General features: G+C 43.3%; 1 long non-coding RNA gene across 1 annotated transcript; it reads left to right on the forward strand.

Moving 5' to 3' along the window:
- Positions 1 to 1,405: 1,405 nt before the first annotated feature.
- On the forward strand, positions 1,406 to 6,227 carry LOC113924208. The gene is made up of 3 exons (XR_003520583.1): positions 1,406 to 1,521; positions 1,849 to 1,994; positions 6,114 to 6,227. It is a non-coding gene; the product is annotated as an uncharacterized LOC113924208 (long non-coding RNA).
- Positions 6,228 to 22,607: the final 16,380 nt, after the last annotated feature.

Raw genomic sequence — 22,607 nt, forward strand, 5'->3', positions numbered from 1 at the left:
CTTATTACTGTATCTTGGTTGTAATCTTTGGACTAAAGTAGTTTTAATTTACCTTTCTCATATCAGCAAGGTTATGCATTAGAATCATATAATTATGATTCTTTTTCTGTAAATTATCTGTTCGTTTCTTGGCTCACTTTTCTCTAGGGTCTTTCTTCCTTCTGTGATTTTGTAAACTCAATAGAGATTTACACATTAAGGATAATAACTCTTGTTATGATTATGAATTTGAATTCCAAATATTTTCTAAGTATAATATTTGTCATTTTAATTTTTATGGGTTTTGTCATGCAAATGTTTTTGATTTTTATGTAAAAATATTTCCCTTATTGCTTCTAAACTATTAACTGTATTTTTTTTAAATTTAATTTAATTTTATTATGTTATGTTAGTCACCACACAATACATCATTAGTTTTTGATGTAGTGATCTACGATTCATTGTTTTCGTATAACACCCAGTGCTCCATGCAGTACGTGCCCTTCTTAATACCCATCACCGGGCTAACCCATCCCCCCACCCCCCTAAAACCCTCAGTTTGTTTCTCCAGGTCCATAGTCTCTCATGGTTCATCTCCCCCTCCAACTCCCCCCTTCATTCTTCCCTTCCTTCTAATGTCATTAACTGTATTTCTTAAGAAAACGATTTTTACGTAAACATATTTTACCTTATTGCTTCTAAATTATTAGATGTATTTCTTTAAAAACAAACAACATAAATAAGCACATTAGGTGGATATCAAGCAATACATATAAACTTCTTAAGCATCCCTCCAGTGAGGGACACTAAGGTTCTGATATAATAACTAGACTCTCAGTACCCAGATTTTTTTAGAGAATAGTATCTTTGAAATATATTGGTATTGAATATCTACATGTATCTATGTTTGAAATCAGCTGCTAAAGTTGGGTATGGTGAAGGTTAATGTCTGCATATTGAATTCAGTTAATTCTTCCTCTCAAAGCTCTGGTTATAGAGAAATAGTTCCTGGGAAGAAGCCCCAAGCCCAGGAACCCAAGCAGAAAGACTCCCATTCAGAAATGGGCAACGAGTGGGAACAGGGAAGCACGACTAGGGGAAAGAGGAGCCACCATTTGAACACCTGCTATGTGGCAGCCCCTGTGGACGACAGTTGTATAAGAGAAGAGCTGCAGCGACTACCGTTCTGTTTGTGGCTGCCTCGTCTTTGGAATACCCTTCTTAAATCTGGAAACTCTCCCTCCTCGTCAGACCTGCATCCTTGAAGTAGAGGTCAGTAACTCACTTTCCCAGCTCCCCCTGCGATTCAGGACAGATGTGTGATTCCGGCTTCACAGAGGCGAACCTCTGATTTGGAAGAGACGAATGATTGGATGAGACACACGCGTAGGGAAATCCGCTTGCGCGCGAGAATTACAACGGACGCCGCTCTCGGAGCCCGGTGGACGGCGCTGGGTTTCTGGGCTCCAGCCTCCCAGTCTGTCCTGGGTGCCAAGATGTCTGGGTTCGGTGGAAGTGGCAGCAGGGAGAACTTCACTGGAGGTGACCAGCAGGGGTCATTTAGCCTGGGACATTTAGCCACCAACCCTGATCCTCAGGCCCTTTGTGGGGGGTCGTCTGGGAGGTCTCTAATACCTTTAAATTGGTGCTGGGGAACCTCTGGCCATGGCTTATTATTTCAGGCTTGTCAGGGAGGAGACACATTTGAAACTTGCAGCTTCGTCACAGCTGACCAAAAAAAGAGAGAGAAAAATTTCCCTTTGTTTTCCTTAGAGAGTAGGGACGGCAGAAAGTACAATCATTGTGTTGCAGCCACCAGCCATTCCCTTTGTTCGTTGAAATAGGATTCTAGCATTTTCTATGTGTCAGATGCTGTGCTAGGTGACTGATTATGAGATGCAAGAGGAAAACCAGGTTATCAAAACTCTGTGACCAGCGAAGATACCAACACAACAAAAGCCTCCATCACTCAGTGTGGCCTGGTCTGGAAGATAATTGTGTGCAGTCTGCACAGGGTGAGATATTTGAAGTTACATGAAGCCCAGACATGTTAATTTGATAAATGAGCCGGAAGTTATTCCCTCCAACCCCCAACAAGATTACAGGAAATTTGTTAGCACTGAATGGCAATACTTTACAGAAGAAAAGTCTCTGAAAGTGCTATCCCAGAGCCCTTCAGCTCCATTGCTATGAGTTAGGTTCTCTTGGGAAAGACTTTAAGGTTTAATGGTCAATGCAAACCCCCAGCTTCTCACCTTTATGTGGCACCTCACAATTTTTAAAGCACATATGTTCATCCATTTCTTCAGCCAGTAATTAATGGAGCATCTACCGGATGCCAGACACTGCTCCAGCATCAGTGAGCAGCAGTCAACACTACTTACAAATTCCTCCCTCTATGGAGGTAACACTCTCATATCATTCTCTCATGGCATGGCCAAACAGCTCTTAAATAAGTACCATTTTCCATATAGAAAATTGGGGTTCAGGTCATACGGCCTGTAAGGCCTTCCCCAGGTTTTTCTGTACAGAGCAGCAAGACTGGTCTTTTATTTTATTTTTTAAAAAGATTGATTTATTTGAGAGAGAGAGAGAGTGGGGGTAGGGATAGAGGGAGAGAATGTTCAAGGAGACTCCCGAGTGCTGAGTGCGGAGCCTGATGCACAGGATTCGATCCCATGACCCATAAGCTCATGACCTGAGCCAAAACCAAGAGCTGGACACTCAACAAATGAGCCACCCAGGCACCCCAAGACTGATCTTTTAAGAACTGCAGATCACTCGTGTTTAAAATCCTCCAGCAGTTCCTCATCACTCTTTTTTTTTTTTTAATTCAAATTAGTTAACATATAGTGTATTTTAGTTTCAGGGGTAGAATTTAGTGATTCATCAGTTGCATGTCACACCCAGGGCTCATTTCATCAATTGCCCTCCTTAATGCCCATCCCCCAGTTACCCCAGTAGCCCCCTCCCCTCCAGTAACCCTCAGTTTGTTCCCTAGAGTTAAGAGTCTCTTATGGTTTGTCTCCCTCTCAGATTTCATCTTCTCTTATTTTCCATCCTTTCCCCTATGACCCTCTGGGTTTTTCTTAAATTCCACATATGAGTGAAATCATATGGTATTTCTCTTTCTCTGACTGACTTACTTCGCTCAGCATAAAACCCTCTAGTTCCATCCACATCATTGTAAATGGCAAGGTTTTATTCTTTTTGATGGCTGAGTAATATTCCATCATATATATATGAATACACACACACACACACACACACATAACATCTTTGTCCATTCATCTGTTGATGGCTATCTGGGATATCACTCTTAAGAGTAAAATCCAAATTTCTCATTATGGCCTGCAAGGTCTTGAAGGATCTGCCTCCTCTTTGGCCTCATCTTGCGCCTCTCCCCAACTTACCATAATTCAGCCACAGTTATTTTATCTCTATCCTTCCAGTATGCCAGGCTGGGTCCTGCCTCAGGACCTTGGCACCATCTATTCCTGAACACTCTACTCTCTGTATATTTCCTTGTCACTATTCAGGTTTCAGCTCAAATACTACCTCCTTGGGGAAGCCTTCTCAGACTTGTCTATCTTACCTTAAATTAGCCCACACCCATCCATCTTTCCTGCAACATTTGTTTTATTTTTTGCATAGCACTATCAGTCAGGTTTCTTAGCCACAAGCAACGGAGACAGACTCTGGCTGATGTCATGCGGAGGGAAAAAAACAGCTTTCCAGTTAGACACACTGGCTTGTTCTTCCATCCCTTACCAGCTGCATGGCTGAGACAAGCTCCTTAATTTCTGTGATCTTATAAAGATGTAAGTCAAGTCATGCACTTTCCCTGCTCAAAGTCTTTCAGAGGCTTCCCATCTCAGGCAGAGAAAAGTCAGGCTCCTTTGTCTGCCCTGGAAAGCCATACCAACTGGACCATTCCTTGTCTGACATCTTTTTCCATGGCTTCCCTTTCACTCTGCTCCAGCCACTTTGACCCTTGAGCAGCCAGACTTGGTGCTGTCTCAGGGCCTTTGCACTTACTGATCACTCTCTCTGCAGTGCTCTGCTCTGAACATCAACCTGGCTTGCTCCCTCACTTCTTTTAAGACTTTGTTCAAATGTTACCATCTTACTGAAACCTTCCTTGGTTGAAAATTGCAAGCTCTTCTGTACTTATCCCTACCATCCCTACCTCTTCTGTACCTATCCCTGCTTTATTTTTCTCTGTAGAACTCATCAGCATGCAACATACTGTGTCTCTTACTTACTTACTTGTTTATTGTCGGTCTCCCCTCACCCCAGTGACCACTCCATGAGAAAGGAGGCTTCATCACCCATGTGTTCCAGCACCTAGAATACAGGCACACACAGATCCGTTAAGTGAATGAGTGAACGCGGCTCACTTCCTTTCCCCTCTGTGTGGTAGGTGATTAGAGCTCCTTCCTGATGTTAGGATTGTGAGGGTGAACAGGATTAAGTCATTAGAGTGTCTGGCACACTGCCTACAGGTTCTGGCAGTCTCCAGGCTCTCCCCACTCAGCTTGAAGGCCCAACTACCCACCCAAGGCAAGCAGCCCAGGAAACAGATTGATTAACACTCTTCACCTTGAGCATCCTAAGGACTGTGTTTGAAGAAGTGTTGAAGCCGCTAAATATCAGCCGCTAAAGTCTGTCCGCTAGAAGGTTAGTCCAGAGGAAGCAGTAGTCACACTCAGGTGGCCCCTGGGGAGAGAGGACAGGGACACTCAGCTTTAGAAGGAAGGAGGACATAATCCCTGTTCACCTGCAGATGGTGTGGGCAGAGAATCAGTGAAAACGGAGGTTCCCCGTCCAGCTTTTAAGAACACAGCTGTGGGCTCATTTGTGCTTTAGGAGCCTGAGTCCTAGATCTTACCATATGACATCGGATGTGATGGCTCATTTTATGTGTCAACTTGGCTGGGCCATGGACTCAGATATTTGGTTGAACACTATGTTGGATGTTTCTGTGAAGGTGATTTTTGGATGGCATTGCCACTTAAGTCCGGGGACTTTGAGTAAAACAGATTGCCCTCCACAATGTGGGTGGGCTTTATCTAATCAGTTGAAGGCATGAATGGAACAGAAGACTGACCTCCCCTGAACAAGAAAGAATTCTGCCTCAGAAAGACTTTGGACTTGAACTGAAACAGTGCCTCTTACCTGGGTCTCTAGCATGCTCACCTGCCCTACAGATTCTGGATTTGCCAGTCTCCTTAAAGTAAATCTCTATCTTCATGTTCTGTTTCTCCAGATAATCCTAATACTTTGGGCAAGTTTATGTCTTGATGAAACTGATACTCAGTTCACTTGTCACTAGTGAGGTAGTGTGGTCAATAGGTAGAAGCATGGGCCTAGTGCCATCTGACCTGGCTCCCCTCTCCTTCCATAGCTCTGTGACCTTGAGCAAATTACTGAACCCCCTTGTGCCTCAGGTTCTGCAAAGCAGGGGATGTAATCATGGTAAATCCTTTGTGGAGTTAGTTTGAGAATTAAAAATGAGCTAGTGTCCGTGCGTGCTGACCAGCTAGAGCTGCACACTGGTCACTACCAGCAAGAGAAGCACCACCTCAGAGCACGTGAAGACTAAGAAAATGCATGAAGCCACAGAACACATCAGTGAGGAACACATCAGTGAGCACGCTAGGTCAGCAGGCTCACTGCCAGTTCTCAATACCTGTTAGATGGCATTGTTAATCTTTGTAAGTGAGTGAAATCTTATTCACAAGATGAGTACAAATTTAACCCAGGCCATAAGAGGTTGGAAATACCTTTTTTTTTTTTAATTTGGATTGGAATTTTATTGAGTCTTTAGTAGAACAGTTTACAAAGAATTGACAACAATATCCATAAGCCTAGTAAATCTAATTTACTTTTTGAGATGGTCAGATGTCTGGTAGTCTCAGTCATGTGGAATCTGCTGGCAAATCCAGGAATTGGGAGCTCCTAGAGACATACGGTGTACATACTGTCCAAAGCCACACAACTGTTTCTGTAGGAAGAGTCAGGGAAGAGACTCAACTCCCTGGGCCCCCAGGCTGCTGGATCAGTGTCATCTGTAAAATAAAGCATCAGAGAATTAATTGACTTTCTAACCCTTGGTCTTTTATCTTGTTCAGCTTTAGAATCTTGATATCCAGCCCAGTTCCTGTCCTACTGGAAGGACTTGCACTTCTGTTGAATTGCTTGTAATGGCAAGAAGTTAATACCAAAAACAGGGGACTTGACGGATGTAGAAAATTAAAGAATTTTAAATAGAATGGCCTAGAGCCGTCTTCATGAAGCATTAATCAGTTTCCTCCGTTTCTATAGCCATCAGGGCATCCATGCATCATATGTAAGTTCTGGAATGCATATCTCAGTTAATGTTTTTTATTCCGTGAGGCTGGTGGTATAAAAACTCAGCCATGAGAGAATCTTTCTAAGTATGAAGCTCCCAGGTCCATTTTATAAGCACTTATTGAGTGCCTACTACTTCTCGTGGCAGGTGAAGTGCAGACGACATTTAGAGTATGCTTTCAACCTGAAGGAGCTCCCCCATCTAGCTGAGTTCACATATCTTATGGCATATATTGGTATACAAGTAAATAATTGACTGCTACCAAGATTCACGGGTGGGTGAGATTGGTGTGGGCGATAGAAATAAGGGAAGACTACATTTGTATCTTTGGGGTAAATACCTAGTGGTGCAATTGCTGGGTTGTAGGGTAGCTCTATTTTTAACTTCTTGAGGAACCTCCATACTGTTTTCCAGAGTGGCTGCACCAGCTTGCATTCCCACCAACAGTGTAAGAGGGTTCCCCTTTCTCCACATCCTCGCCAACATTTGTTGTTTCCGAAGAGGCACTTTCACCCCAATGTTTATAGCAGCAATGTCCACAATAGCCAAACTATAGAAACAGCCCAGATGTCCATCGACAGAGGAAGGGATAAAGAAGATATATATATATAAACACACACACACAATGGAATATTATTCAGCCATCAGAAATGATGAAATCTTACCATTTACATTGACGTGGATGGAACTCGAGTGAAATAAGTCAATCAGGGAAAGACAATTATCATATGGTTTCACTCATATATGGAATATAAGAAACAGTGCAGAGGATCATAGGGGAAGGAAGGGAATACTGAATGGGAAGAAATCAGAGAGGTAGACAAATCATGAAAGACTCTTAACTCTAGGAAACAAACTGAAGGTTGCAGGAGGAGAAGTGGGGGGATGGGGTAACTGGGTGATGGGCATTAAGGAAGACTTATGATGTAATGAGCATTGGGTATCATATACAACTGATGAATTACTGACCTCTACGTCTGAAACTAATGATGTACTATGTGTTGGCTAATTGAATTTAAATTAAAAAAAAAAAGAACTAAGGAAAGAACCTCTTTGGTTCTTTGGTTGAAAATTAAATTGAATTATATCATGTGAATTTAGAGGTGCCTTGAGGACAAAATTAACACCCACTTTTGAATGAATTAAGCCACCGAAGTGTGACTGATGGCAATGAGAATATATCTTTAAAGGCTGGGTGGGTCCATGTACTTGAGCTGAGTGACTCCATGGATTTCCTCCTACCTTACCTCCCACTTAAGTAGACTTGCTCTGCCAGTCACAGCGATTCACACATATGAGATGAGTACGAATTTAACCCAGGTCAATGGTGCTGTCTGAGCGTGCACACTGGGCAGCTCAGGTCCCTGAGAATCATGCCCATTTCAGGGATGAGGCAAAGAGAAGTTGGACTCTGCTCTTATAATTTTACCTCTTGGGAAGTGAATAGAAATTGCCTCTACGGAAATGCCAAGAGCAGGGAATACACTTCTTGCAAAGCAGGTAAATCATGGCTGGCTGAAGTGTAGGTTGGTTTGGAAGTCTGTAGCAGAAGCAGTGACGGCCAAGGATGTATCAACGCCACCACCATCATCAACGTGTCAACAACAAGGACAGTAGCAGCAACAGCATCTCCTCAGCAATAGCAGTGGCACCATGACCAACTCTCCCAGGGAGCTACAGTGTGTTTATTTAACACACATCATCCCATTTAACCCTCGTGGGATTTGCCTGACAAGTAGAAAGGGGAGAGAATGTGGATGAAATTATATCCCTGAGACATTTGTCATCCAGCAAAAAAGGATTGTTTTAGGGGTAGATGGGTCTAGGTTCTAATCCAGGTTCTTTTATTAAAAGTTGAACAACATCAAGCAAGTTCTGTAACCTCCCTGAATTTCAGCTTTTAATCTCTAAATGGGAAAAAATAATGGGAATCCTAGATTTGTTGTGAAGATTACATGAGGTCATGCGTGAGTTACGAGGCACGCTCCCAGTGGGGTCCACCTGGGTGTGGAGGCATCTTGTCAAATCAGACTCTAACTTCTGAGAGGGATGAGGTCACTGTTCTGTCCACCCCTCTCTTTTCTAGAGTTCTCTGTCATTCATCATTTTGGTTTCTCCCAGCTGGGAGCTGTCAGAAAAGCGCAGAAGGGTGGGCAAATGCAGCTTTCATCCCCAAAGCTTGTCATCTTCAGCTTTTGCTGATGCTCAGTTCTGTTTTCTCAGGAAAGATTAAAAAAAAAAAAAAAGCCTTCACAAAGAAAAACATCATAAACAAGCCTACTTCTTCAAGGCAGAGTTTCAGAAGACAGAGGAAATTGGACTTCAGTCCAATTTACAGCCTTATTTGTATGTTGGGTTCCATGTGTTTGTTCTCAAGAGAATTGGTACCAAGGCAAGGACGCATAGGGGGGCCCTGGGTGGCAGGCTAGCCACCTGCCATTAAACACCACCCCACGTTCTTTAGGCTTCATGCCTGAAGGCAGCACAGTGCCTTTGAGAAGCAGAGGTGGGAGTGGTCCTTGGGGAATGCACATGTATGGAGGATGGCTTGACCTTCGACCGCCCAACAGAATTCATCCATGAACATAGGCCCTCTCTCCTCAGTTCTGGCATAAGGTAGGCACCAATTAATGAAGTCATAGCTCTCCATTAGCTTCTTGAAGTTACGGGCTGCACTGTTTGATTCCCCACTGTATTCCTATAACTTTTTCTCCCCTTAGGTTGTATTCTCTCAGAAGCAGAGCCTGAGTCAAAGATTCAGGTACAAGTGATTTATTAAGAAAACTCTCCCAGAAAGCTCCAGTTAGAGGGTGTGGGAAGGGGCGGGGGGGGGGGGGGACAGTTGGCATTGTGATCTGGGTAAAGCCCCTGCCTGTCTGATCTTGAATGGTATGTTGAAGCAGAGATTACATCTTAGAGTTTGTCCTGCCCACAGCGAAGGTTTGGGCTTTTTAATTCTCTCACTGGTCAGTCATTGGCTATGGGGCAGAGGGGTGGGCTCAGACTCTTTCAGAAATTCAAACCAGCAAGGAAGGTCTAGTGCTCAGGGGCAAGCCTGTGAAGGTCGCAGGGGCAAAACCCTAGCAGCAAAGCTTCCAGGGGCTGGGGGTGACGCACAGGCCTGGTAAGACAGTGGTGAGGATCTCTGAGCTGGGCACCAGGGGTACCTGCTGCTATGCTTTCCCTGAATCCCAGGAATGAGTGAGGGATTATGACAAGAGTAAGCCTGCATTGATTCTCTTACGGAGTTCCCTCATCTGGACAGTGACTTTCACTGCCGTGGTCTCAGTAGGTGAGCACTGGGGTTGGTCATCCTGGCATTGGGGGCTGTTGCCCCAGTTGGCAGCAAAGTGTTCCTGACCTGACCTTACTTGCAGCCTGTGGGCATGGAGGCGGCCACAGAAGGTAGGAGGCTGGTGTTCCTGGATCTCTGATACAATGCCCTTTTATAATTGTAAAAAGAATACATGAAAAGAAAAAAGAAAAATCAGGGCACCTGGGTGGCTCAGTCGGTTAAGCATCTGACTCTTGATTTCAGCTCAGGTCACGATCCCTCAGGGTTGTTGAGATTGAGCCCTGCATAGGGCTCTGCACACAGTGGGGAGACTGCTTGAGATTCTCTCTCTCCCTCTGCCCTCCCCTCTCATGAACATGTGCAATCTCTCTCTAAAATAAGTAAATCTTAAAAAAAAAAAGAATTCAACACTTCTGAATGGGATGAAATGAAAAATACAAGTGTCCCTATTGCTGCCACGCCACCCTCAGATGAGGTGTGTACCTCCTGCCGCAGAAATCATGTTCCACCATTCTGCATTTGTTTTTTCTTTTCTTTTTTTTAAAGGATTTTATTTATTTATTTGACACAGAGAGAGAGCAGAAGCAGGGGGAGCGGCAGGCAGAGGGAGAGGGAGAAGCAGGCTTCCCGCTGAGCAGGGAGACCGATGTGGGGCTTGATCCCAGGACCCTGAGATCATGACCCGAGCCGAAGGCAGACGCTTAACCGACTGAGCCACCCAGGTGCCTCTGCATTTGTTTTTTTCTGATTGTTTATCACCCAATTTAATATGTACATATGCATGTGTTCCTATAGTTATATATATGTACATTTTTTCAGGTTATATATATTTTTTATTTAAATTGCCAAGGCATAGTAGTACATCATTAGTTTTTGATATAATGTTCAATGATTCATTAGTTCAGTGTAACAGCCAGTGCTCATCATATTATGTGCCAGGTTATATTTTTTGGGATTGTATTTGACTTATTTTTTTTAAAGATTTTATTTTATTTTTTTTTGACAGAGAGAGAGAGAGAGAAAGCAAGAGGGGGAACACAAGCAAGGGGGAGTGGGAGAGGGAGAAGTAGGCTTCCTGCCGAGCAGGGAGCCTGATGCAGGGCTTGATCCCAGGACCCTGGGATCATGACCTGAGCCTAAGGCAGACGCTTAACGACTGAGCCACCCAGGCGCCCCTTGAGTTATAATGAAAAATAAGAGGACTGTTTGCTCTATTATTCACTTCCTCTTCCCTCCTTCTACACTTTCTTAGTTTTTGTGTCATCTATGGATTAATTAGAGGTAGACTAACTGTAAATATAAAGCAATTTGGGCTTCAGGTTCTTTAATTTCTCAGGCTCCTTCCAAAGCCCTGAACCTAATTTTGAATTTGCAATATTGCACTCATTTTGTTAAAGATGGCCCCCAAGTTATACAAGCTCCAGCCCCATCAGAATCTGGATCTGCCCTGTTAACTTTATAATGTCAAAGATGTCATAGATATATATAGTATAAACTATACTAATGAGACATGATCCCCATACTATAGTGAAGATGCTAATAAGCTCTAGTTCTTATTTTATCAATTTTCAATTGTGTTTGTAGACTCCCATTATAGAAATGAGTTGATTAGCATGTTGTGGATTCTCCCCATTGCTTTACCCCACACCTGCCTCTGACTTCTCTAAGCTATATCATGGTCAATTCTCTTTATCCAGTATAAGGAAAGCATCTCTACTTTGTCCATGCTTTGATTCTAAAATCTTTAACCAACAAAATTATGTTGATTACGTTTATATGAATATAATGCTCTCTGAAGCCAAGTAGTTTGGTGAGAAGCACCAGCTGTCAAAGTAGCTGAGGGGGAAAGGGGTTCTGGTCTTGGTTTGAGGTCTTGTTCTCTCCTTCACTGGCTGCGTGCCTCCCACAAGTCTCTCCTCACCCTGTGCCTCAATCTCCCCACCTGTAAAATAGGGGTCCTGACTGCATCCACTTCACTTGCTTGTAAAAGTTATGCATGTGCGTGTGGTGCTTAGTGGGCTGCTCAGCACGTAGGGATCGCTCAGCACACCTCACTGTCATTATGGTGACAGATCCTGTGATTTTGCTCATATTCTCTGTACTCTCAGTTCTGGGAGGTTTTCTCTACTTACTCCTCCAGCCCTTTTCTGAATTTATTATTTTGGAAATGATTTTTCATTTCCAGGAACTCTCATATTCTTCCCTTATTTTCAGAACAGCTCGTTCTTGTGTTTTATGGCTGCAAGATTGTTCCGAATCTCTCTGAAAGTACGAATTCAATCTTTCAAGAGTCTCTTCTCTGAGTGAGCTCTTTCCTTTGGGGGAGTTCTGTATTTATCCTGGTCCCCCTCTCCTGTGGTAATGTTTCTCTCCAAGGTCTGTTTATCCCCACCTGTCCTTCTGGTTTATCAGTAAAGGACCAAGCTGATGGACAGAGGTGGCTCCAAGGGTTTCTGCTGGGTGTGTATGACTGTGTTTGATCTTTCAGCTTCCCCCACAGAGGGAAGGTTGATGTGGGCTTTCACCTGTGCATGGGGTTTGACAGCCAGTGGCTTGACGTCAGTCTGTATGCACTGGTACAGACAGACAATTAGGAGGTTTGTCCTCCTCAGGCTTTTCTGTTTCTAAAGAAAGTAGAACCTCAATTTCAGTTTGGAAAAATGCAGCAACTAGTGGGTTGAGGGTGGAGGTAACAACACTGGGGGTGCCGATACCCAGCTCTTTCACAGATGTATTAAACAAATTTTTTTAAATAGTGATTTTGGGTTTATAGAAGAGCTTCAGTGATAACATAGAAGGGCTCCTGTGTACCACTGATTCACCTCCCCTTGACATCAGCATCTTTTTAAAAAAATTTTTTATTGTTATGTTAATCACCATACATTACATCATTAGTTTTGGATGTAGTGTTCCATGATTCATTGTTTGTGAATAAAACCCAGTGCTCCACGCAGAACGTGCCCTCTTTAATACCCATCACCAGGCTAACCCATCCCCCCACCCCCCTTCCCTCTAGAACCCTCAGTTTGTTTTTCAGAGTCCATCGTCTCTCATGGATCATCTCCCCCTCCGACTTACTCCCCTTCATTTTTCCCCTCCTGCTATCTTCTTATTCTTTTTTTTTTTTAACATATATAGCATTATTTGTTTCAGAAGTACAGATCTGTGATTCAACAGTCTTGCACAATTCACAGCGCTCACCATAGCACATACCCTCCCCAATGTCTATCACCCAGCCACCCCATCCCTCCCACCCCCCACCACTCCAGCAACCCTCAGTTTGTTTCCTGAGGTTAAAAATTCCTCGTATCAGCGAGGTCAGATGATACATGTCTTTCTCTGATTGACTTATTTCACTCAGCATAACACCCTCCAGTTCCATCCACGTCATGGCAAATGGCAAGATCTCATTCCTTTTGATGGCTGCATAATATTCCATTGTGTATATATGGACCACTTCTTCTTTATCCATTCATCTGTCGATGGACATCTTGCTCTTTCCACAGTTTGGCTATTGTGGCCATTGCTGCTATAAACATTGGGGTGCACGTACCCCTTCGGATCCCTACATTTGTATCTTTGTGGTAAATACCCAGTAGTGCAATTGCTGGATCGTATGGTAGCTCTATTTCCAACTGTTTGAGGAACCTCCATACTGTTTTCCAGAGTGGTTGCACCAGCTTGCATTCCCACCAACAGTGTAGGAGGGTTCCCCTTTCTCCGCATCCCGGCCAACATCTGTCGTTTCCTGACTTGTTAATTTTAGCCATTGTGACTGGTATGAGGTGGTATCTCATTGAAGTTTTGATTTGGATTTCCTGATGCCAAGTGATGTTGAACACTTTTTCATGTGTCTGTTGACCATTTGGATGTCTTCTTTGGAAAAATGTCTGTTCATGTCTTCTGCCCATTTCTTCATTGGATCATTTGTTCTTTGGGTGTTGAATTTAAGAAGTTCTTTATAGATTTTGGATACTAGCCCTTTATCTGATATGTCATTTGCAAATATTTTCTCCCATTCTGTCGGTTGTCTTTTGGTTTTGTGGACTGTTTCTTTTGCTGTGCAAAAGCTTTTTATCTTGATGAAATCCCAATAGTTCATTTTTGTCCTTGCTTCCCTTGCCTTTGGCGATGTTTCTAGGAAGAAGTTGCTGCAGATGAGGTCGAAGAGGTTGCTGCCTGTGTTCTCCTTTAGGATTTTGATGGACTCCTGTCTCACATTTAGGTCTTTCAACCATTTGGAGTCTATTTTGGTGTGTGGTGTAAGGAAATGGTCCAGTTTCATTCTTCTGCATGGGGCTGTCCAATTTTCCCAACACCATTTGTTGAAGAGACTGTCTTTTTTCCGTTGGACATTCTTTCCTGCTTTGTCAAAGATGAGTTGACCATAGAGTTGAGGGTCCATTTCTGGGCTCTCGATTCTGTTCCATTGATCTATGTGTCTGTTTTTGTGCCAGTACCATACTGTCTTGATGGTGACAGCTTTGTAATAGAGCTGAAGTCTGGAATTGTGATGCCACCAGTTTGTTTTCCTTTTTCAACATTCCTCTGGCTATTCGGGGTCTCTTCTGGTTCCATACAAATTTTAGGATTATTTGTTCCATTTCTTTGAGAAAAGTGGATGGTATTTTGATGGGGATTGCATTGAATGTGTAGATTGCTCTAGGTAGCATTGACATCTTCACAATGTTGGTTCTTCCAATCCATGAGCATGGAAATTTTTCCATTTCTTTGTGTCTTCTTCAATTTCTTTCATGAATATTTTATAGTTTTCTGAGTACAGATCCTTTTCCTCTTTGGTTAAATTTATTCCTAGGTATCTTATGGTTTTGGGTGCAGTTGTAAATGGGATCGACTCCTTGATTTGTCTCTCTTCTGTCTTGTTGGTGTATAGGAATGCCACTGATTTCTGTGCATTGATTTTATATCCTGCCACTTGACTGAATTCCTGTATGAGTTCTAGCAGTTTTGGGGTGGAGTCTTTTGGGTTTTCCACATACAGTATCATATCATCTGCAAAGAGTGAGAGTTTGACTTCCTTTTTGCCGATTTGGATGCCTTTGATTTCTTTTTGTTGTCTGATTGCTGTGGCTAGGACTTCTAATAATTTGTTGAATAGCAGTGGTGATAAGTGGACATCCCTGCCACGTTCCTGACCTTAGGAGGAAAGCTCTCAGCTTTTCCCCATTGAGAATGATATTCGCTGTAGGTTTTTCATAGATGGCTTTTATGATATTGAGGTAGGTACCCTCTATCCCTATACTCTGAAGAGTTTTGATCAAGAAAGGATGCTGTTCTTTGTCAAATGCTTTTTCTGCATCTATTGAGAGGATCATATGATTCTTGTTCTTTCTTTTGTTAATGTATTGTATCACGTTGATTGATTTGCAGATGTTGAACCAACCTTGCAGCCCAGGGATAATTCCCACTTGGTCATGGTGAATAATCCTTTTAATGTACTGTTGGATCCTATTGGCTAGTATTTTGGTGAGAATTGTTGCATCCATGTTCATCAAGGATATTGGTCTGTAATTCTCCTTTTTGATGGGGTCTTTGTCTGGTTTTGGGATCAAGGTAATGGTGGCCTCATAAAACGAGTTTGGAAGTTTTCCTTCCATTTCTATTTTTTAGAACAGTTTCAGGAGAATAGGTATTAATTATTCTTGAAATGTTTGGTAGAATTCCCTGGGAAGCCATCTGGCCCTGGGCTTTTGTTTGTTGGGAGTTTTTTGATGACTGCTTCAATTTCCTTAGTGGTTATAGGTCTGTTCAGGTTTTCTCTTTCTTCCTGGTTCAATTTTGGTAGTTGATACATCTCTAGGAATGCACCCATTTCTTCCAGGTTATCTAATTTGCTGGCATAGAGTTGCTCATAATATGTTCTTATAATTGTTTGTATTTCTTTGGTGTTGGTTGTGATCTCTCCTCTTTCATTCATGATTTTGTTGATTTGGGTCATTTCTCTTTTCTTTTTGATACGTCTGGCCAGGGATTTATCAATCTTGTTCATTCTTTCAACGAACCAGCTCCTAGTTTCGTTGATCTGTTCTACTGTTCTTTTGGTTTCTATTTCATTGATTTCTGCTCTGATCTTTATGATTTCTCTTCTCCTGCTGGGTTTAGGCTTTATTTGCTGTTTTTTCTCCAGCTCCTTTAGGTATAGGGTTAGGTTGTGTATTTGAGACCTTTCTTGTTTCTTGAGAAAGGCTTGTATTGCTATATACTTTCCTCTTAGGACTGCCTTTGCTGTATGCCAAAGATTTTGAACAGTTGTGTTTTCATTTTCATTGGTGTCCATGAGTTTTTTTAATTCTTCTTTAATTTCCTGGTTGACCATTCATTCTTAGTAGGATGCTCTTTAGCCTCCATGTATATGAGTTCTTTCCGACTTTCCTCTTGTGATTGATTTCTAGTTTCAAAGCATCGTGGTCTGAAATATGCAGGGAATGATCCCAATCTTTTGGTACCAGTTGAGACCTGATTTGTGACCTAGGATGTGATCTATTCTGGAGAATGTTCCATGGGCACTAGAGAAGAATGTGTATCCGTTGCTTTGGGATGGCATGTTCTGAATATGTCTGTGAAGGCCATTTGGTCCAGTGTTTCCTTTAAAGTCTTTATTTCCTTGTTGATCTTTTGCTTAGATGATCTGTCCATTTCAGTCAGGGGGGTGTTAAAGTCCCCCACTATTATTGTATTGTTGTCAATGTGTTTCTTTGCTTTTGTTATTAATTGCCTTATATAATTGGCTACTCCCATGTTAGGGGCATAGATATTTACAATTGTTAGATCTTCTTGTTGGATAGACCTTTTAAGTAGGATATCGTGTCCTTCCTCATCTCTTATTATAGTCTTTGTTTTAAAATCTAATTCGTCTGATATAAGGATTGCCACCCCAGCTTTCTTTTGGTGTCCATCAGCATGGTAAATGGTTTTCCACCCCCTCACTTTCAATCTGGGGGTGTCTTTGGGTCTAAAATGAGTCTCTTGCAGACAGCATATGGATGGGTCTTGTTTTTTAATCCAATCTGATAGCCCGTGTCTTTTGATTGGGGCATTGAGCCCATTTACAATCAGGGTAACTATTGAAAGATAGGAATTTAGTGCCATTGTGTTGCCTGTAAGGTGACTGTTACTGTATATTGTCTGTGTTCCTGTCTGGTCTATGCTGCTTTTAGGCTCTCTCTTTGCTTTGAGGACCCCTTTCAATATTTCTTGTAGGGCTGGTTTTGTGTTTGCAAATTCCTTTACTTTTTTTTTGTCCTGGAAGCTTTTTATCTCTCCTTCAATTTTCAATGACAGCCTAGCTGGATATGATATTCTTGGCTGCATATTTTTCTCATTTAGTGCTCTGAAGATATCATGCCAGTCCTTTCTGGCCTGCGAGGTCTCTGTGGATAGGTCTGTTGCCAATCTAATGTTTCTACCGTTATAGGTTACATATCTCTTCTCCCGAGCTGCTTTCAAGATTTTCTCTTTGTCTCTGAAACTCGTAAGTTTTACTATTAGATGTCGGGGTGTTTACCTATTTTTATTGATTTTGAGAGGGGTTCTCTGTGTCCCCCGGATTTTGATGCCTGTTTCCTTCTCCACATTAGGGAAGTTCTCTGCTATAATTTGCGCCAATATACCTTCTGCCCCTCTCTCTCTCTTTCTTCTTCTTCTGGGATCCCAATTATTCTAATGTTGTTTCATCTTATCATATCACTTATGTCTCGAGTTCTGCCCTCGTGATCCTGTAGTTGTTTCTCTCTCTTTTTCTCAGCTTCTTTATTTTCCATCTTTTGGTCTTCTATATCGCTGATTCTCTCTTCTGACTCATTTGTCCTAGCAGTTAGTGCCCCCATTTTTTTAAAATTTTTTTATTGTTATGTTAATCACCATATATTACATCATTAGTTTTTGGTGCAGTGTTCCATGATTCATTGTTTGTGCATAACACCCAGTGCTCCATGCAGAACGTGCCCTCCTCAATACCCATCACCAGGCTAACCCATCCCCCTACCCCCCTCCCCTCTAGAACCCTCAGTTTGTTTTTCAGAGTCCATCATTTCTCATGGTTCGTCTCCCCCTCTGACATACTCCCCTTTTCTTCCTCTCCTGTTATCTTCTTCAGTTAGTGCCCCCATTTTTTATTGCACGTCATTAATAGCCTTTTTGATTTCGACTTGGTTAGATTTTAGTTCTTTTATTTTTCCAGAAAGTGTTTCTCTAATAACCTCCATGCTTTTTTCAAGCCCAGCTAGTATCTTTAAAGTCATGATTCTGAACTCTAGGTCCGACATCGTACTAATGTCCGTACTGAGTAGGTCCCTGGCAGATGGTACTGCCTCTTGTTCTTTTTGCTGAGGTGATTTTTTTTCATCTTGTCATTTTGTCCAGAGGAGAATAGATGAATGAGAGAACAAAATGCTAACAGGTTAACAATGTCCCCAGCAAATATACTCTAAACAAATCAGAAAAGACCTGAAACCAGGGGAAAAGAAAGGGAATGAAGAAAAAAGAAAGAGAAAAGAAAAAGAAAAAGAAAAAGAAAAAGAAAAAGATATAAACAAACAAAAACAGAACAAAACAAAAAAACCAGAATATGATCAATACGATCAGGCTAGTGTATAGATCAGTGCCATACACTAGGTTTTGGGTGTATTTTAGTCTGTTAGAAGAAAGTGCCTCTTAAAATATTAAAGGAAGAAAGACTTATATATGTACAAAATAAGGGTTGATACAATGAAAGGATGGAAGATGACTGTAAAGATGAGAATTATGAGATTTTATAAAAGGAATTGATAAGAAGTTGTTTGAAAAAAGAAAGAAGAAGATTTAAAAAAAAAGGGGGGGGAGAAAATGTGATCAGGCAGGAGACTAGAACAAAGCCATACACTAGTGATTTAGGGTATATTTTGATCCGTTAGAAGAAACTGTATCTTAAAATTTTAAAGAGAGAACAACTTATATATATATGCCAAAAATAAGGGTAACTACTATGAAGGGATAAAATATGACTCTAAAAATGAAAAATAAAAAAAATTTTAAAAAAGAGATTGATAAGATGTTGGTTGAAAAAGGGAAAAAGAAAAATTAAAAAAAAACAGTTAAAAAATTAACTTTGAAAAACTAATGAATCATGGTAAAAAAGCCATGAATCAGTAAAGTTGGTCTTGGCTGGTTGTTTGTGCTGATCTTCTGGGGGAGGGGCCTGTTGCCGTGGTTCCCAAATGTATTTGCCGGAGGCGGAATTGCCCCAACCTTTGTCTGGGCTAAGCAATCTGCTCGGGTTTGCTCTCAGGAGCTTTTGTTCCCTGCAAGCTCTCGGTACAGCTTTGGAGGACCAGGGTGAAAATGGCGGCCTCCCAATCTTCGCCCAGAGGAGCCGAGAACTTGGGGCCCCGCTCCCCAGTGCGCCCCCAGAGAAAAGCAGTCACTCCCGTGTCCCCGGTCTCCGGCCGCACTCCGTGCTCACCCGGCCTGTGACCGAGCGTTGCTATCTCTGGCACCCGACCCCGTGTGGAGTCTCCAAACCCAGCAGATCCCTGCGGTGCGCTCCCGCGCCGCTCCTCCCGGGGGAGGAAGGGGAGTCTCCCCGGTTCTGCCGCTTGTGGGGTCCCTGCTGGAGGAGCAGTGGCCCGACTGGGCTGCAGATCACAGTTTATGGCCACCCCGAGCTGAGAGCCCGCGCCTCGGCTCCGTCTCTGCAGCCGGCTTCCCCGCTCCGATCCCTGGGAGCTCTGCTGCACTCAGGCACCCCCGGTCTTTCTGTGACCCCCAGGGTCCTGAGACCACACTGTCCCGCGAGGGTTCCACCTCCCGCTTAGCCACTGGAGCGACGTCCCTCCGCGGAGCCGGCTTCTAAAAGGTCCGATTTTGTGCTCCGCGGCTCTAGCACTTGCCAGAAGCGGCCGACAGAGGCCCCCTCCCCCGCCGTCTATCCTCCCGAATATCGCCTCGGATTCACTTCTCCGCACGTCCTACCTTCCAGAAAGTGGTCGCTTCTCTGTTCAGAGAGTTGTTGCTACTCTCTTCTTCGGTCTCCTGTTGAGTTCGTAGGTGTTCAGAATGGTTTGATCCCTATTCAGCTGAATTCCTGAGACCAGACGAAATCCAGGTCTCCTACTCCTCTGCCATCTTGCTCCACCCTCTCCGTCAGTATCTTATATACACATGCTGCATTTGTCAAGACTAAGAACTTTGCTTTGCTGTATTACCATCCACTAAACTACAGGGCTTTTTTTGGGTTTCACCAGTTTTTCCACTAATGTCCTTTCTCTGTCCTGTGAGCCATTTGAGGTCACCTCATTTCGTGTAGTTGTCATACCTCCTTTGTCCCCGGTGATCTGTGATGTTTTCCCATCTTCCTTATTTTTCATGGCTGTGATACTTTGGTGAGTGATGGTCACCCATTTTGTAGAATGCTCCTCAGTCACGGCTTGTCTGGTGGGATATTTTTATGACTAGACTGGGGTTATGGATTTGGGGGAAGTACACCACAAGGATGAAGCATCCTTCCTGTCATATCTTCTCAGTGGGTCCTGACAGCAACATGACTTATCATGGGTGTTGTTCTTTGATTGTCTGGTTTAGGTGGTGTCTGTCAGGCTTCTTCACAGCCACATTACTGCTTTTCCCTCTCCATGCTCTCTCAGTTAGAAGTGAGTCACTAGGTCCAGTGCACCAGGCTCCAGGATAACTGCCATGCTTGCCTATGACCTACCTTCCTGCCACTCTTCATTGGTGGGCGAATTGGGATCTCAGCCAAGTTTGGTGCATTTTTCGGAGCTTTGGCCTTGGGAGATGCAGAACTTCAGGGCAACCCCTCTCTCCAATTCATTTTTAGAATTGGAGATGTATAAGGGCACTTTTTTCAATTTATCATGTGTGGAAAGCTACTCTATGGTTTGGGAAAATGCCATAAACTAGGACTTCTCCAGGTCCTAAGTTGCCCCTTTTGAAATGGGGTTAATGCTTTTGGCCTTGCAAAGATCTGAGGATCCAATGGGACAGTTTGGGTGGAGCAGCTGCCCTGGAGTCTGGCAGGTGGTAGAGTCTCAGCAGATGCCAGTTCCCCATTGCCCGAGGCATCAGCACTGCCTGCCACCTCTAACATTTTAAAGTCCTACAATTTACAGTCACCATAAAGCACACATGACTGGGAGCTAGTTCTTTCCATAGGACAGAATTTTAAGATGGAAATATAAAATATGAAATCACTATTCCTGCTACCTCTTGTCTGTCTTTGGTAAATCAGAGCCAGAAAGTTTTGTGGGGGTACCATGGCTAATAAAACTGTAATATTTTCCCTCAAATTCAGTGAAATTTGGGTTTCCCTTTGTTAAGAGCCATGTGCTCAGCCAAAATCCATTTTCCCTCCCTCATTCCTAATGCACCTTCCCTTTTGGTCACCTGTATCACTCACTCCTTCATCACACAGAGGAAAATGATCCCATCTGCAGCTTACTGAACCCTAAACCACCTCTATCATCCATGCCAGTGCTTGGTTTAGGAGAGGCATGAGACCCAATTTTGACCAGAGTCATGAGGGAAAGTTTGGGGAATTCTGGGAAAGATTTTCTTTCTTTGAGAGAAAGCTGCAGGAATGTAGAGTGCCTCTTACCCCTCAATGTTCTTGTCTCTGGATATGATGTGCACAACTGTGGGGCCACCAGTCTGAAGACAATGCCAACACATTAGAAATATCGGTGTAGAAGGTTGGACAGAACCCGGGCCCCTGATGGTGTTGTTGATCTGTGGACCTGTTCTAAGCCTGAAATTGTCCCTCTCCTGGACTCATTGTTAAGAGGGATAGTACTTTTTTGTGTGTCAGGCAGTTAAAATTGGATTTCCTCTTGCTGACAGCAGAAAGCAAACTGATATACTTTTAAAAGAATCCTGCAAACAAGCAGCCTTTAAAAAAAAATACCTCTCCAGAGACTCCTACAGAGATGTCCTTTAAGCATGGCAGACGTCTGTATCTGAGAGAGAAAGTGTGTGTGTGTGTGTGTGTGTGTGTGTGTGTGTGTGTGTGTGTGTGTGTGTGTGTGTGTGTTCACGGGGCAGGTTATAGAGTGGTGGGCAGCTCGCCATGAAGACGAGCAGATGGGAAAGAGCTCAATCCAAAGCATCCAGAGTTCTCATTGCTCTCACAAGTGGGAGGAAGCAGAGGAGAGGACAATTTTCACAGAGTGTCCATTGTACGTTAGGCAAGAGGAGCAGTAAACACATGGTTTTGCTTAATCACCAAGATAGTTTCTCTGAGGTATTATGACTGGGACGCAGAGATTTCAAATGGCTTGAAAATCGACTCCAAAGTCCTGTCCCATTCCTTTTCCACTCCAGTACAGTCCTTCAAGGCCCCCAGAGACATCCTGAATCCATCCATTTTTCCCCGTCACCAGGACGACCGCCCTGATCCAAGCTCCAGTGTCTCTTCTGGACTGCTGCCCGTCCATCTAGGTGGTGTCCTCTCAGCTGCCACCCTCCTTCCCGCCTCCCCTGGCCTCTTGTCTGCACAGTGGTCATCCCCCCTCTCAAACAGTTCCAGGGCATCTTGTCATGCAAACCCAAATTCCTCCCTGTGGTTTCCCAGCACTTCCGTCATCTGGTCCTGCCTGCTTCTGCAGCCTCATTTTCTACCACTTTTCACTCCAACCACCAAGCTCCAGCCTCCCTGGCCTCCCTACTTTTCTTGCAATGACCCAGGTAATTATTAACTCAGGGTCTTTGCCCAGCTGGTTCTCTTTGCCTGGAAGACATCATCATCCATCAGATGGGATCAATTGCCTTCCTCTTGGTCCTTCTGACAAATCTCCTTTTCCTGGAGCTTCTAAGTGTCTGTTCTTGATAATCATGGTTCTGAGACCAGGACTGATGAGAGACAATAACACTGGACCAGTCAGAATAGACTAGGTTGTGTGGCAGTAACAAACATCCCACAAATATCAGTGGCTTGAAACAGCAAAGACATACACATTCTGCACATCTATC

The sequence above is a fragment of the Zalophus californianus genome, chromosome 2, assembly GCF_009762305.2.
Source record: "Zalophus californianus isolate mZalCal1 chromosome 2, mZalCal1.pri.v2, whole genome shotgun sequence".
Taxonomy (NCBI): Eukaryota; Metazoa; Chordata; class Mammalia; order Carnivora; family Otariidae; genus Zalophus; species Zalophus californianus.